Below are 16,531 nucleotides of genomic sequence, written 5' to 3' on the forward strand. Positions count from 1 at the left end.
TAAAGTCGGTTGCTATTTTCTGGCACATCTATATTAATAACGATTTTAAATTTTAATGAACGCTTTGATTGCTAATGTTAAGTGCTCTTGTTAGATGTGTCGGAGTGGCCTTGGAACACATCCAACGAGGTGCAACGGATGCAAACTTCAAACTAAATGATGCACGCCATTATACACTTAACCGCTAGAACAATATGGGCTGTAAACGCGTGCTGTAATTCATAACTGCATCGACGAGGGGGTTCAGTATCATTCTAGGCCACGTTTGAATATTTTTTTAGCTTGTTAAGTTTTATGTAGAAGAGCAGGCTGCTCGTACCGTCGGTTGGTTCTTCAAATATATCTCTGGAACTATAAATTAGTGTTCTCATACTGTAGAAGACACGGTCTACGGAGCGAACTCTAACTCACTCTTATATTTGAATATTTTAGAGCGTTTATATTATATGTAAAAAAAATTAAAACTGTAAAGAAAAAATATTTTCTCCAAGGGCTCATGCTGTTTTTCAGACCACCACATTGAGTGTACATACCTTTATATGTATAGGTTAGATCAAACGATTTGTGAATGTTCTTGACATCTTTCTAACCATATTTTTATTGTATCTAAACACTTGAACGGATACAGAAAGTGAATTAAAAATATAATCTGAAAATTTAACTTAATCATCATTTATAATTCTTTATAATATTGCAATAATTCTTAAGAAACAGCGTCAGATCATGTCCTATACTTACTAAAATACAAGTTAGTATCTATGGGGTATCATTTTTTATATTTGTTAAAACAGGTGAGGAACAATTTACAAAAAGGAGAAATAAAGGAGCATTGAAGTGAGTAAGTTAGGATTACTTTAATACTAAATACGTAAAATTGAACATATCATAGAATTTAATTATTATTTCATTCTTTATATAATTAGTATTACTGCTTCTCTTCTATTTAGAAATATGATATACAGCTAAGGCTATAGTTAATAAAATTCAAACTCAATAAATCTACGAAGTATATTAAAACGAAGCTATCTTTAGTTAAAACATTTTACACAAGTGAGATCTGTTGTCTAGAGGCTGTAGGAGAACACTTTGAACATCAAATTATCAGAATACTTAATTTGTAACTTTGACCGAACTTGAGCTATTTGTCAGATAAAATAAAAGACGTGACATTAAAACTATTACTGTAAAAATATAATATTACTTTAAATTAGATTAGATTAGAGAAAAAAAGTATTAGATTTTGTAAAAAATATTCTTCTCCTCGTGTATATTGTTTGTCGTTAACATAAGGATGTAGCAACATTCAAATAAATCCTTAAACATTAAAAGTATTTAACTTGTCATGGTCAGAAAAATAGTAACTTGATATTAAAGTTACGTTGACGGCGCGGACGGCAGGTTCGTCGGCTTTACAAAGTATTTAAAGACTTCTCGGAGTTTGATTACAAATACTTCACAGATATTAAATAAAACAATATCAAAGCTCTCTTATGTCAACTAAGGACCAAGTTTTTTATCTTTACTATATTCCTTATAATAAAAACAAAGCAAAACTTACAATTTGCACGACCAGTTTTAGTTAATACATTTATCAGGAAGTCTAAGGCTAATATTTGTCAGTGACAGTATTTGAGCCTTGGACCTCAGTGACTAATATTCTTCACTCATATGAAACAACACCAGTTATATTGTAATGAATCCAGAATACAACAGAACGTGACGAACGCTCTTAATGACGAGTTAACATCAAACAAAAGGCCGGCGAACCTGATTATGAAAAATGAATTAACGATTACACACTTGGTAAGCTTATATGACTGAAGCTTACATATGAGAATAGACTCGTGACGTGTCGATTTGTTTCCTTGTGTATATTGAATGAATATGACGTGACTACTCTCCTACACGCTGCGTGAGGAAGATCATGTGTGTGTTCGTTGGTAATGCCGTCACCTAACTCGCCTGTTTATATATGATACCCATCTCCTTACATCCGCATATAATAAGAAGCAGTTTATCTCCAACGATGCTTTGATCAAAGGTCAGCGATAAGTTATAAACTGACAATTTAATTCGAGGGTTGCAATATTCTTTCTTTTGATCTCATACAAATATTAATAAAAAACATTTTTCTGACAGATTTTTAGATTCTGTTTGTAATTTTTGTGAAAAAGGCTTCAGAAAGTCAACACAAATTTAAGTCCTTTTTTAACACGACGAAAACGATAGATTACCTGAACTGAAATAAAAATACATGACATTAAACTGTGTAGTCGGTAGCGGTTTGAACTTGGCCACGACACGCGACACGAGAGACGACACGCGACACGAGAGACGACACGCGACACGGCATGTGTCAGACATGAACACTGGTATATGTATAAAATATATACTGACTAACAATTATTTGTTGTTATTCAGTTGACGAGATATTTAATGTAAGTTTAAGAGGCTTCTGTATGTATATGTATAAAATTTAGAAATGAGAAAAAATGTTGTGAGCGCTACGTTCATAGTAAAGTCAATTATTTGTTAAGTAGCCCGGAGACTTCTGAGAGGAATGTTAAATGTTTAATTAAATTTAATCATCGTTCGTGGTTCTCCCTTCACTAACGTTTAGAAGTCCGAACGGCTCAAACCAACCCCGGTGGAGGGTCGACAGGGCACGGCTTAAACTAAATGTTAAATACGAAGGCTTAATAATACTTTCCACGGAGTTAAATAAACAGTTATGAAATGACCTACATATGTATGTATTTGTTGCATGTAATATAAAAATAGTAAAAAACATTTATAAGAGAAAACAATCAGAGTGTTCGGTGCTAGCTGGTGATGGTGGGGCGACGCTCGATGACTGCTGACATGCGCCTTACGAACGACATGTTGTGAAACAATACAATTAACACATTTCACTGAAATAACTAAAGTACCAAATATATTCATAGCCGTGGCCACCGTTACAACAATATTATTGAATGACCAACATGTAACGACATGGTTTAGTTATTGCTGACCATAAAATAAAAGATATTAAAAGGAAATTGAGTTATTTTAGAAGAATATAATTGATAATATTTAAGAGCTGTCATCATACGTGGGACATGGTCGGAGTAGTTGATGATGAGATTGTCCCTTGATTATAAGGAGGACAAACAAACATACATGGCATATTGAGTTTAAATTTATGACAAACAGGTGATATACGATGTTTATATAAACAAATTAAACAACTTTTCCTCTGAACAAGTAATTTCTACGCAATTCTAAACAGTCAGTTGTAAATCGGTTGACACAATTTACTATTTTTATAAAACGTGAGATGTTTTACGAATAAAGATAAAATGAGATATCGGAATCAAGTCTTCAGTTCATTCGGTTTATTACTGAGGGTTGTTTTAATGCGAGTGGCTCATTACACTGAAAGTAAAATCATTTGATGAAAATCTTAACTTACGAAACGTCAAGATGGAGAGAAACCTTCATTTATCATGCCTTCACAGCGATAACATGGAGTAAGGTTTTTACAAATCCTATCAATGACAACTGATAACTGGAACGATTTGTACCATGTTTCTCTACATACAAATACTCAAAAAGGCAACTTTCATTTCTTCCTTATTACTAATAATGGATATTTCTTGTAATGAACCTTCGGTTGTAAACATTCATCTACCTCCTTACTATAAAAGGCTGACTAATTCAACCGGATCCAAGTAATAACTGAAAATCCATTAATCTCAGTTACTCCGAGATAATACAAACTTCTTTGATAAAATTTCTCAATCCGAGGTTTTATTAAAAAGGGATCAATCGTTATTGTAATCTCTTTAACATCGGAGGTTTTCCTTAATCCAATTCATCAGAAGGAGCGCTGACCGTACTCAGTTACTTGGACGATCACATAACTTGTGATGTCTGATGAGGATTTCTAAAGCCTGTCCGTGGACTCGCGACTTCATATAAACCTTCTATCCCCCTCAACCGTTTCTTGGTCTGAAACGTTCTCCAACTTTCTTCATCTCTCTATTTGAGTAGTTGGATCGTCAGGTTCACCAGACATCAAGTATGAATAATTATAAGGCTTCGGATACTGTAAGTCTATCAAGTTATAACATGTAACGCTTTAACATCTAACGCGAAGAATAAAATTTAAAAATACTTAGAAAATCCGACCAAAAATTTATACAAAATATTATTTTGCCAAAACTAAATTCTCTTAGTGGCCTAAGAAATATAGTCTCAATTGCCTGAGCATTCAGTTCAAAAAGCTTCTAACAGAATAAAGATTCAAATTACACTGAATTTTTTGAATAAAAATAAGAGTCTTGATCTAGTTTGGAAGACAATTTTATAAAATATAATGAAAATAAAGTTAATGAAAGACAAGTTAAATATATAAAACACTATTTAGTAAAAACACTTTACGTTGAACATCTTATTTGATTAAATTATTTCCGCTTTTCAAAAAGAATCAGAGAATATATCTCAGTGAAGGTATCTAATGAAGACCATTCATCTTGTCGAATTGCTCCTTTGTGTGAGCTGACTGAGGCGTCCAGCTTCATTAAGGTGAAGGAAATTAAAGTAATTAAATATTTGGAGACCTGATTTTACTACTATATTTCAATACCATTCATATTGTAATGAAGAATATAAGTTTGTCCGTCTGGTTCACATTGAAAAGAAGCGTGAGTCTTCATTAGTGATCGACTGAAACCCGCTGTGGCGTGTGTTGATAAAAGTATTTGTAACAAACTGAAGCTTTACATGACACTTATTTGTCCATAACTTAGAAGAGCAAGAAATTATGGGCCACATACACATTAGCTACTTTATATTTATCAGTTCCAACGTCAGGGCACTTTTAATATTGACCATTCATTAGTACATAATAACTGTATATTTCTTTGTACATATAATACCTTCTTGGTGTGTCGAGTTCTGTCGTGTATCTCATTGTATTGTATTTATATAATCTTTAATTCAGTTTATAAAACACTCCCGTCATTGGCAGTCCATCGTTTCCAACATATCTTCAGTATCGAGCGACCACGCCCCCTCCTCCCTGCTGCCCCGCCGTCCCTGTCGCTCTTCACCCCCCAGCCCGCTGGTCTCTCACCCCCCGGGTCACCGGCGGTACATGTCGGTGTCGTGTCGTAGTCGTCAGTCGTCGCAGGCTGCACTCCTCTTCCCCTGCATGTTTTTATTCTTTGTTCTCTCATAATCACATCGTCTACAGAACGTTAATTCAAGAATTTTTCAACAAAAGCTCATTAGTTCGTACGTCATTTTATTTTTTAGTTTATTCATAAGCAGTTCAGATTTAACTCTATAAACCTACCCTTCCATATATATATTATATTTTTATGTATTATAAGTTTCTGTACACTCTATCTCCGTATATATTATAACCACAAACACAATCCACATACAACATTCCGCTGTGAGGATAATTTTCTCTCAGTAGTTTTATCGTACATTATCAAAATATTGTTTAAAATTATATCGAAAGCCAAAATATAAACTACGACTTATCATTGATCAATTCACAAATAACGTCCATATACTAATGAGGTCATCAGTTTGATTGTGTGTTATCGCGAGTTCTCAGTTCGCCGGTCACTCATTGTTTGATGGGGACAGTTTAAAAATGAATACAAACATTAAAAAAGTTATTTAAAGCATTTATAAACTGGTAGTGAGTCACTCGCTTACATTACACACTACAATGAAAATGAAATCTGAATTAATTTACATAAACTGAACAATCTAATGATTTCTAATTTATATAAACTGGGTCGTATTCTGTTCGCTTACATCATTCCGATATTTACATTCTTAATTAACAAAAATTAACCAAACCATATTTATTTCATGGAATGTATCTTTCATACACAGGTCACTCAGAAAACTCTAAATATATATTTCCTTTGAACACATCTTCTATAATGAAGGAGTATTCTCATAATGTGTGTTTATTTTAAATTATTGGTCCTTATCGTTATGATTATTTCTAATTGACTTGCAAATTCACTTGATGTTTAAGATGCCAGTCTCGTTTCACCTTCAATAATTTCCTAAGAACGGACACCAGTTTCTGAATTGTGTTAACAAATTATTTAAATGTATTTTTTTATAAAATGAAGGCGCCTTTTCACTTTAAAGAGCAAGCAATGAAACTTGTGAATCTTTTTTCAGTGATAACTTTCGGTATATTTTATTACAATTTTAAAAATATTGTATGAACACAAACTTAATAAATAACGAACAGATATTGTCAAGTGATGGGATTTCAACTTAGCACGCATCACCTGGTGAGGTGATAAGTCGATTTTGAGTCACCTGCCAACCGTCACCTGCCAACGTCTGTCTCACGATGGTAAAAATATATGAGAGGAGAATAATTTGACTGTAGGAGAACACGGGGATAGCACAGAGAAACTTCTATCACTCTCCTGCATCGTCTTATAAAAATACACCAAAATAACTAACCAACATCAAAATGGGAATATCTCTTCTACACACGAATACGCGGGAACTAATTTTTTTACTTCAATTATTTCTGTTGTGTGTTGTGGTGTCGTGATATGAGACGTGTAATATTGTGAGGTGTGGCGTCCCTCACATAACGTTATAATTGAATACTTATATTACAACTTCCGCCGGTCCTTCAATATCTTATCGTCATAAAGTTCCTGCCTTCTTCATCTCATCTGCCCGTGATCACGGTTGCTGTAAAGTTACGGGAACGTCGGCAATATGTTGTTAAAAATAATTATAAACGCGTAGTAATCCGATAAATGTAAGTTTTATTCTGCATTTGTCCTCAAAACATTCGAGTGTGGTCGCTTATTCGTGCCCATCAGGCCGCTGTCTAATCTAGCTTGACTTCGAATTAAATCACATCTGGTCTGTGGTGATGAAGACAATATCAAATCAAATCAATCAAATATCGTGATGTTAAAGTTATGAATGTTTGTTTATTTTCGTGTTTGCGGAGTATTTCCGTGATACATACGTATATTTTTATAGCTCAATATAGTTAATATTACTGGCCAAAGTAAAATTTTTAACTTTTTACTTACAAATATTATAAGACTTCATGACTCTTCTATGTGTTTTTAAAACTCTTGTTTATGGTTATTATTCACTTTTTTTTAAATTTACCGTGTGTATAGAACTGTACGCATGAACATACGAGGGTAGCTGTTGTTTGTTACATTCCACAAAAGAAGCCTACTTAATAAATGTAAATGTCATAAATATATCTGAGACTGTCACTGAAGCGGGTACTTTAAACCGCCATGACTTCCGTTTCTTGGAAGTTGATCTATATTGTCGTACGTTATGTATAAAACAAAGAGGCCGACTCACGGAATATAACAACATTCACACGAAATAGAAGCCATTTATACGCTGACCGAAAATAAAATAATATATGTTAGATACAAACAACACATTATAAAACTTTGAACCTAGCTTTATTGCTACAAATTAAGATTATTGACCGACCTCTACGACATAGGTTCTATATCTGGCAGCTACGTGTTACTTAAATACATATTATGTTTAAATGACGCTGTCATTGGCCGAGCGAATTACTCTGGTGCTTTTAGTGACAAAGGAACTTTTAGGTATTAGAGTTAAGCGCAGCTTTTACTCAATATATAAAACTACGTTTTGTCTTAGCTCGCTCGTCGGTCGGGTCGATTGAATAATTTGCATCGTACATCAAATATGAAGTCATATTAGTGTGACTTTCACCAATCAATAAGTACCTACTTCTTAATAGTAGTGACAATATCATTATGTAATAAAATGCTCGATGATCTGTGAGTCCGGTCAGTGGGGTTAAAGGGGTCAGTGGGACATGTCACATCAGACACCATCAACACTCACGTGACCCTCACTGGACAAACATACGAAAATAATGAGCAGATTTATAGAATTTTATAAAAATGTTGCTAAAACAATGAGCTGTAGTCTTGGTTGTTATATTTTTTTTCATTAAATCTTAATGTTGGAAGCTTTTAAGTCGTTTGTCTAAGATTATTAAACATCATTATGAGCTCAATGTTTTTTCGTCACGTTTTTTGTGATTGATTGATGAAAATTAATTCACAAAAAGAGAATATTTTTTCGTGCATTGTTTGTAATTTGTTATTATTTATTTTATGACATCATTTTTAAAAGACATGATCATGGCAGAAGAGGTTATAAAATATTCAATGAATTACTTTTATGTCATAAGTCATTAAGAAGAAGATTCAAATATCGAAACAAAAATTGTAAAATTAATTTTATATGTATCAAAACTTACTCAACAATCCCCACTGAAATCTCTCTCTCATATTTAACCTTAAAAGTATGTCATCAAATAAGTCCCCCTCATAATGAAACCTCCCTAAGTGAATTCTGAACACTAGTTTGAATCGTCACACTATACACGAACCGTTTTTTGTTTTTAATTCAATAGCTTCCGAAAGTACTATGCGAAGATTTAACAATGAGTAACCGTCAACGCACCGTATCTAGTCTCACGAAGCAGACTCGGGGTAAGAGTGTTGTCACTCAAGGTAATATCAGTAAACGGTCTCTGATCCATAGATATTTATAACTGAATAGGAAACATATTATATAAAATAACAGTAAAATAACATTATTATTGATCAATAACCGTTGTAAAACAGAAAAAACTTTAATTTAATGATTATATCTTCAAATTACGATTTCAATGACATTTACTAAACAAGTGAAATGTTAAGTTTGTAAATTAGGTTGTATAACAGGACGGCTGATATAATTTAGTTCCTCATAAGAACCGACACAGAACATATAAATGTGTGTAATCTTTACAATCATTATAAAAAAACTAAGCCAAAAGCCTTTTTTACTTTGTCATAATAATTTTCATTTAATATATGCATATACACTTATTGGAGACTTAAGATAAACGTGGACCTCATCAGTGAGTGAGACTGAGACGAATATTAAAGATAACGCGTTCTTATATGTAGAGGACTGCAGTCTGTAAAATTAATATCGATAATTTTGTTTCCTAAAAAACCCTTTAAAAATATAAACGTGTGAAAATTTTAAGAACAAAATATTCTATTCTATTTTATTTCTAGATTCTATTTACAAATTAATGAAGAACTGAACATACAATACAAGTACACTTTCATTATGTCTCCATTATTTTTCTATTTTGGTCAACTTGACTACAAACATTTTACTCTTCAGAAATAAATTTATATTACCTGTTAATCTGTTAATATATCAAATACAGATCTAGTAATATATATATTACAATTAATATCTATCAAGCTCGATATTCACGTATAAAAACTAACTTCAAGCTTACTTGTCACTAGTTATTTCCTCGGACAGGCCCATCATTATCGGAGATAATTTCTCTAAACACGCGGAGAGTTCGATTATAACTTAATATTTCAGTTTTTATACAAGAAACTATCAGATATTATTGGCATGTCATGTAAGTCATGGGTGTTCCATCAAGTATTTACTGACACACTTTTACATGTCTAATGTTAGCAACGTTTTAATATTACATCAGAATGATCGCTATAAATTTGTTAATAAAATTCACTTTTAACAACATTTAACACGCTGTATAAATGTGGATCCAATTATTTATTTAATAGTTTTGAAACAGTATGACGTAAAGCTCTGCGATGCCATACTTATTTTATATTAAACAATTAAAAAACTATCAAACGATTATTCTTGTAACAGATAAATGCTTATACTCGATACTAAAATGCATTGTATTTTTTAAACCTGCTCAGTACTCCAAGGTTCTAATGTGAATTAAAGATAGCTGACGAGTGTCAGGATGTCTTATACTTGGTTTGGTCATCCAAGTCATCCAAGGTCCGCACGAACTATGTTTCATTTGATCCGCCCTTCCGTCATGTCAACTCAAATGCATCCACCTACTAAAAGACTTGGGCCTGTCCAGAACTAGCATCAGTTCATTCTTGGAACGTGCTTCGAAGGCAGCCCTTGTAGGTTCGTTTCAAATTTGGTTGGGTAGAGAGAGGAGCTTGGACGGTGGAGGTGAGCGTTTAACGCGCGTTATATAGGGACCCCTTAAACCTACATCTGGATCGCAAGTCCCAGGCACTGTGGAAGCTCCTCTCCCTGCATCGCCATGGACCCGACAACGAATGACGAATCCATTGAATGCTGAGAGGTTTCGTGTCCGTCTGTACATGCTATTATAATAATATATGGAAGATAACCTTTGAATAACTTACTTAAGACACTTCTCGTTAACAATAAACATGCAAGATATACATTTAATGTTGCTTCATAAGACATTACCGCCTCGTTGCTACACGATGAATGTTTCGATCGAACTCTCCCACACTAGCAGTCATTTCTTTCAATGGTAAGGGATGTTATTTTATTACATACTTGTAAAATTATTACAATTGATTAAAAATATATTAATCTACAAAAACATATAGAGACTTTACATTAGTTAGATGTATGTTGGGGACAGGAGCCGGACAGCTTGTGTGGCGACCTCACCGTCATCAGTCACTGAACATCACACAGACTATTATTATCGTTATGTAATAACATTCTTACAAACTCGGAGACATTTTGCAACCCGCGTACCTGACGCGCTTTGAATCTGTCGGATGATCTAAGAGCGTGCGTGGGGACTCTAAGGTGCTCAAATTAATAACAGTGCACGTTATGGCTCCGTAAACAGGTCCACGGCCCTGGTATGGAAACATTTGTGATCTTTGACCGCGATAAACTCCTATAGCTGTAGTCCTAGGACATGAATAGACTTGTTGTTACCTTAATGACGAGTGAGACTTAAATAAGAAAGGATAGGATTGATGGATTTAGAGCGATAAGAGAAGTGAAGTACTTCTAAAACGTTAAGTATTCTAATAGTAACTACATCAGCTACAACTACATTTCAACTGTTTTGAAATAAATGTAGGGTGTTATAAAACTAAACTAATATAACATAAGAACGAATCATTAGAGATGGTCATCATCAGTTCATCACCGAGTCACGAAGCTCATCAAGTGAATCGTTAACAGTCGCGCCGCTCTGATCTGATGAAGAACACAGAAACACTTCAATAAGCATGTAATCTAATTTAAAACACTCCACGATTTGTAATGAATGAGGAAACTAACATCATTCTCTTATATCTTCGAGTCACCTGCTTAAGGATCGTCTTAATTCGAAGCTTCTGTTTTATAAGTGTATCACATATATTGTTTATAAAGTTCTCTGTTTTCCATCTCGACATCAGACGACCTCGTCGATGATCTGGGTCAGGGTCTAAGGCTTAAAGGCTTTGTGATCAAAAGAACAACTTAAATAGTATCAGCGACCCTAGAGGCCTTCTTGTGTGGCCATTTTTAACGTTATCATACAATTATGGTGTTTTGAAATTATACTTAACCAATTACTTTAATGTAGCGCGAAAAAACAACATGGTGTTTAAGATATTATATGTGTGACGTGAGTTAGTTTAAAGACAGCGAATTATTCGATTATAACAACAGGTTCTGCAAGTGAAAGAAAGAAAATAATGTTTCAATAGCTTTAAAACTTTTTGATCGAACAAGTGAATTACTTTACTCCTGAGACGAATCTCGTAACGATCACATAACATTAGTAATGATTTTCTTGTGTCTATGACATAACTAACATTAATGATGATTGAATCAAAATTACAGTTTAGTTGAGGAGATCGTTACATGTCTTTATTGTGATATATTCAATAAAGTATGTTCATGGGGTCGCTGCGCAGGCCCGCAGCCCGCTCTCCGAACTCACACACTACTGTGTGCAAATAATAACGTCAAATGTAATACTCGTGTTATGTAACCAGCACTGGACATGTCTTCTTCCTGTGATCTATTACGTCGCCTAAAAGCTCATCGACTGTTTTTTATAATTTTTCGTTCACACCTCACACATTCACCGTTCATTCGGTGAAGTTCAAAACACATTCTAAATTATCGCGTGTGTCATAAAATTATGTAATGTTGTATGTTTACTTATATTCCCTCACAATATTACTACAAGAAACGCTAAAACTCGGGGACATTATTACTTAATAAATAGACGTAATAACATAAATATACAATTTAACATTATTCGTATGTAGAACCTTTCTTTTTTCTGAAAACGATTGTTTTACATAATAGTGAACGCAATCTTTCCTCGGATGCTGTCATTAACTTTAAAATTAATAGTTTCAAATTGAAACTGAATAATCATGCGGCTATTACATGTTGTAACATTGAATATGTCTGGTGGAAGCATTTACAAGAGACTGCATTTTTTAATTGATAGGATTTACCAAACTGTAAGAAAGGAGAATAAAGGTCTCCTGTGAGTAACAAAACTCAGAGCAATCATACGAAATAATGTAATGTTTCACTTTAACACAAACGTAACGATCGTAAACAAACATCAGTTAAATGTTTACGAGTTAGTGAAATATCGTCATATCAATTATTCGACAACAGTCGACTGACGTAACGTGATGACCACAAAAACAAACATACACTAACATACAAAAAGTCGCTTTGAAACGGTGCCTGTGAGGCGACTTATTATATTATATGAAAAAATTGTAAGTCACTGATGTTTAAAGCATCATCAAACTATCGTTTTAATAACGTCGGCTGCGCCTCTCATATGTTCTCAGTTGACGGCAGGTCGATGTTGTCTTAATTACACAACAAGACATTTGTTGAAAGAACTTTAATAATCCACAATAAAACTGTTTATTGAACAGTTACATTACGTTATGTCATGACGAAGATCTTAATTAGATAACGGGGAATTATTATTAGTACCGGACCTTTTAATTCTTATAAATAACAAAATCTCCTCAACAGATCAATAGGTTTCTGATAATATCTGTAACGGCCTACCTGTGTACATAACGTCCCTTTTTTGGAGTTAAGGAAGGAGAAATATCTTCGCAATTATAATCTGTACACTATTCGTTATCTATTTTAAAATATTTAACTTCGATTAAATTAATGTTAGTTGTAACAAACATGAAAGTAAGAGGAGAGCGTGATCCGATGGCAGTTTTTGCCTCAAAGGTCCGTTTCACTGATAACATTTCAATACAATAATCATTAAGCGTTATATAAACCTGTCCGTCCGTCCGTCGGTGTGTGTCACGTCCTCGTTACTATACTAGTACATTAACCAATTGCTTCTGGAGGTTAAGACAATGTTTACTCTGTGACTTTCTAGCGTCGCCTGATGTATTTACTAAATGTAATTGATGTATAGCTTCTTAGTAGTTACTATATTTCTTTTATAACTTTCATTATTCGTTCGAGATCATTTTAGTTGTTTCGATATTAACATATCTCAGACATAAAATTATTTCAAAGAACATTTAAAATTTTACAAGCAATTACTTAATGCAACTTCAAAGTGAAGCTCTCGTCTAATGTATTCGCTCGTTTAAAAATTTGTAATTCCGATGTTCGAGACTTCTTTAATAGCAATCTTGTAATGGATTCAGTACGACTTTTTAAAGTTTGTTTTCTACTTCTGAACTATTTACAATATAAATACTGTACTGAGGAAAATATGACTTATAATAATAAATAAGAATTATGACCATTAAAAGTCGTTACGATGGATGTTTTAGCGCCACCTTCTCCGTCTGTCTCATCTTAGTATTGATATCGGCCGCTGAGTGAGGTTCATCACTTAATGCGTCAGTTGTCACTTGTCAGTTGTTAGTTGTCAGTCATTTTGATAATTATTCACAACTGATCACAAGCAGTGTAAAGATTCACTTGATATTATATGATTAGTAGGCTGCCGTGTCTCCTAACGTAGAATACAGAAATAAACTGATTGTTAACATGACATTTTAGGAATAAAGATTATTATTACAAAAAAGTTACAAATTCTGCTTTAGTACATTTGTTATAAGTATTTTATGTATATACATATATATTTAGATTTTCAAGTGAACTGAAATTCTTTCAACTTCACGTAATAAGTGAATAATGCGCTATAGATGTATTAATATTTTTTAATTAGAAAAATAAACTTAATCATAGAGAACCAGCGAGAGTGAGAGCCGAGAGCTGGAGAGAATCACATACATCAGAATCAGAAAATAAGAGGTCTGTTGCTAACAGTTATAACATATTAAATAGTGTTTATGATCACAGCAAAGCAACAAGTCCATTAAGATCCCTTCAGTGGTCGTTATGATCCACGAGCGATCATTCGAGTAGAATGTAACAGTCAGCGGTCAACTCAAATCATTACCATAACATTACAGTGCATAGCACGCGCCAACTCATTCCACTCGCAACATGGCATTAGAATTACGAAATCGCAACAAAAACTCACTTTACGATGCATCTTAAATATTTAACAGATAATAAAAGAGATTTTAGAACGTAACGTTTTGAAATACATCATGATTGGACAGATAACGGCCGCTGAGATCTTGACGGAAACACGACCGACTGTCCCAAGAGTTTAAGGTGAACGTAACAAGAGGCAGTCGGCTGGAGTGTCTGAAGTCCTTGATCGGTGTTATAATATTACTATTTGACTTTTTATATTATATTTTTTGATTTGTATCAGGTGTCCGTAATATCTGGTTTCTGTAAGATGACAGGAATACTCCACCAAATACACTCCTTATTATATTAACTTCAGATATTGTATGTCTCTCATTTAAAATATAATTATAAAAAGTAAGTTTATATTCATTATATTTCACACTTAAAAAAAATAAAGTATTCTAAAAAATATATTTGTTTTAATAACCTGAACTAGGTATATGAGTTCATATTATGTGCCTTGAAATTTTTACATTAGAGTTTCTTCGCATTTGAAAAAGTTTTTTCTTATATCATCAATACTTTACTTTAACTTGTTAATATAAAACCTTGTAAACTTCCTGTAAGGGCTCTTGCATTTTGGAAGGTCCTCCTTCATATCACCTTAACAGGAAAACAAACAGACCGAAGCTAGTTTCAAGATACAGAAACAAAACGTGAGCTTTTATATACAATGAGGGCGTAATGAACATTTTATTTATTGACATTTCCATTTTTGTAAGCACATTTTTGTTGAAAAAAATGTAATAAAGAATACGATTCGTGAGAAGTCGCACATCAGGACATCTGGCTCGGCCCTGGACGGGGAAGAAGAATGAAAATAATACTTTTAATATACTTAAATATCCTCTGAAACTGAGACCAGGACATCGTCTGTCGGATGACGTCATCCATGAGCTAGCGACGTAGCAGATAAAGCTTCAGACATATTCCCACTTTATGAACTAAAATAATGCTGGAAGAACAGGAGAAGAAAAGAGCGTCTTAAGAATGGTCCTTCACAGCTGTTTTATATTCTATATATTGTATCCTGTTTGCTGGTTCATAGGGTAGGATGAACATCTCCACCATCGGGAAAATATTAAGAAAAAAATAGTCGCTCCAATTGTATCATTTGAAGCAGAACTCCTGGTGGAACTCTCCCGTCCTCCCTCCGCCTTCACCACAGCGGACTTCTTCTCATATCAACCAATAATGGTTCATTAGTTCGCGACCGATTCACGACATCATAAATAACAAAAAGATGGACGCGTTTGATTTCGTTTTAAATTAAATTATTAATTTTGCAAGTCCGTCGAGTCGCCTTAACAACAATTATCGTTTATAGCTTGAGTTTCCTTATTGTAAATTAATTTTGATTTGTTTTGACACTGTTTTATAGATACGATACAGTTTAATAGGTTTCAACTCACATCTTAATTGATATCAAGATAATATACATTCCATGTTTGCTGAATGTTAAAACATTTTGTATTTCCTTATATCACAGGTGATTATGTTCGACTTGGGTCGATCAAATGTCAAGTGCAGATTCCTGGCGAGAGAAAGACCTCCTGCTGTCAACTTTAACTCACGCTGTTTACTTATTTACAAATAAATTAGCAAACTAATTGCATTTCGTGTATATAATACTCCGTAACCGTTTAAAATAATTTCGTATTTACAAATGAGGTCCTACAGATTACGAAGATTCTCTTAAATATAAAAGAAATTATAAACGTTAAGAGTTTTCTATAATAACTAAATATGTCGTTTAGCCCGAACACTTATACTTTAGAAAATCTTCTAGAATTTTAAAGGCATTTATAGATAACCCATAGGCGGACGTATTACTTATTTGTTTATGATATCACTCAAAAATTCACACAATAATATCTCGTTAAATATTTACGGGAAAAATAAAAGACAAAAATACATATAAATAAATATATATAATCTGTTGATTTCTACTAATATTGTTAGCTTGTTGCTGTCCTTACTTCACTTATAATTCCACAACGGCCCGGTCTACACTCCATGTTCAATGTTATCACGGAAGTTATAATGAGATACTTGCGTCTGTGTTGTTGTCGAGTCCTTTATAAAACACTAAACTCCTAACAACAAACAGACAAACAAAACCTCCGCA

The sequence above is a fragment of the Danaus plexippus genome, chromosome 5, assembly GCF_018135715.1.
Source record: "Danaus plexippus chromosome 5, MEX_DaPlex, whole genome shotgun sequence".
NCBI lineage: Eukaryota > Metazoa > Arthropoda > Insecta > Lepidoptera > Nymphalidae > Danaus > Danaus plexippus.